At 26.7% G+C, this 2,284-nt stretch overlaps 2 non-coding genes across 2 annotated transcripts; one reads left to right on the forward strand and one right to left on the reverse strand.

Moving 5' to 3' along the window:
- Positions 1 to 1,641: 1,641 nt before the first annotated feature.
- On the forward strand, positions 1,642 to 1,735 carry TRNAY-GUA. Its single transcript has 2 exons — positions 1,642 to 1,678; positions 1,700 to 1,735. It is a non-coding gene; the product is annotated as a tRNA-Tyr (tRNA).
- A 52-nt stretch (positions 1,736 to 1,787) lies between these two features.
- TRNAD-GUC lies at positions 1,788 to 1,859 on the reverse strand. Its single transcript has one exon. It is a non-coding gene; the product is annotated as a tRNA-Asp (tRNA).
- Between the last annotated feature and the right edge of the window lie 425 nt (positions 1,860 to 2,284).

Raw genomic sequence — 2,284 nt, forward strand, 5'->3', positions numbered from 1 at the left:
ATATATATATATATATATATATATATATATATATATATATATATATATATATATAATTTTATACCTAATATATTTTTTATATTTACAACATAACCCCAAGTATATATAATTACCAAACACAAATCCTCCATTTCCAAAATTTTATTCTAAATTATGACTCAACTATAAACATTGCTGCTAATCTTGCTATAAATGTTCTTATTATTTAATTCTTTTTATTAAATGTTCTTACTGCCATAATATTTAATAAAATGTCGCAATTTAATTATGTGAGTTGATTGTTAATTATTTGTGATAGTATATAGGATAACAAAAAATAATACAATTGAATTTATTTATAAACAAGTTAACGAGTATGGTAAAGTGGAGACTTGTTTTATTTTCTTTTATATTTTAATGCTATTATGCTTGCATTGTAGAGATATACTTATGTAATTATGTATTAGTTTTGTATTATGTATTTTTATTAAATTATTTAAATATATTTATTAAAGTTTTTAAAAAGTCTTAACATGTAAGCTCAAAGTAAGACTTACTTTGAAGCCTTTTTAATGTTTTAAATATTAAACATGCTTTTAAAAAGGATTCAGACCAGACCAAGTCAATTGTAAGCTCAAGCTTGAGCCTAACAAAAAACCTACATACAGGCCCATGTCCAAGCCTAGACATTAGATTTTCGTAACAGGCTCATCATGCCTAATTTTTTAAAGTTCGGCTCGGCTCCACCTATTTCCACCCCTACTCATATTGGAGAAGGTAAAATACAAACTAAAAATCCTTTTACTTCAAGAAATTATTTTCTTATTTCTATTTTCTAATTTTACATTCTATGTTTCTATTTAGAAAACTTGCTTATACTATCATTCATTTTTTCAAATTTATTTTTTAGGCTATCGTTATAAAATTAACACAAGTATAATTTTGAGTGGTTTTTAGGCCTTATATTTAAAATATTTTTGGATAAATTTGGTTTAAATGGAATAAATAGAATTTTTATTTTTAAATCTAATGTACGTAAGATTTTTACATTTGATAGACAAACCAAATTTATATCCGTATATAACATAACTAGAAATAAAAAAAGTTCACATAAAATTTAGTTTAGATAATATTAATATTTTTTGAGCTAATATTTAAAATATTTCTGGATATATTCATTTGGATAAGAAAAGTCACCTTCACAAAGTCATCATCACAAAATCATGACTACATTGAATTACTATTATGAGTTCATAAAATTACGTACTATTGCATGTTCATAAATTCGTGTAAGTTTATCATAGAATTGTAGAAATATTATATCAAAAAAATATATGAATATAGATGTGGCTTTAAAGATCTTAACTAGATATTTGTAACCATATATATATATTGATCTTATTTATACAAAAAGAATAAAAATTAATATATTTGAGTGATAATTGATAAATTTGTACTATTTTTATGAACCTAAAATATTACTATAATTTTATGGACAATTTATAGTATTGGTATTATGTTGATGAAACTGGTCCATGATATAATTTTTATGAATCAGAATCAAATTGCAGTCATGTTAGCTCCCAGTCAATAACCATAATAAAATTACTTGACTTAATCCTATTTCAATAAATAAAGCTTATTGGGGGCTCAGCAATGTATCCGACCTTAGCTCAGTTGGTAGAGCGGAGGACTGTAGTTGGTGTCTGCCTAGACTGGAATCCTTAGGTCGCTGGTTCGAATCCGGCAGGTCGGATTTTTGTTTGTTATTATCCTTAAAAGCAGGAAATCCAAAAAATCGTTGAAAACGCCGTTGCCGGGGATCGAACCCGGGTCACCCGCGTGACAGGCGGGAATACTCACCACTATACTACAACGACTTTGACGTTTAGGTTATTTAAATAATTTATATAAACGATGAAAAGATCCATCCATCCAATTTGGATGTATTAGAGGATGATGCGGGAGATATCAAGCAAAATAGCATCAAATACATGGCTTATATTTATAACCAAAAGAACCTGAATTCTAATAAAAGAAATAGCTTCAACGCTTTCATGACTAATGACAAAGTTGGTGTTAGTATTATATTCCAACGTAACGTAACACTTCTCATGGCCAAGCTTTACAGTAAATTCTATAAAAATATTACTTCAAAATCTTAACTAGTTATTGAAGAATATATTGCAAATAATCCTTCTAATTCCATTTGTTGTTCTCAAATTATGGTTACAATTCCTATAGTAAGACTTGATTTACATCGAAAGCAATGGCTAGCAACAAATCTTTTGCTATGAAATTTGTA

The sequence above is a fragment of the Ipomoea triloba genome, chromosome 9 (assembly GCF_003576645.1).
Source record: "Ipomoea triloba cultivar NCNSP0323 chromosome 9, ASM357664v1".
NCBI lineage: Eukaryota > Viridiplantae > Streptophyta > Magnoliopsida > Solanales > Convolvulaceae > Ipomoea > Ipomoea triloba.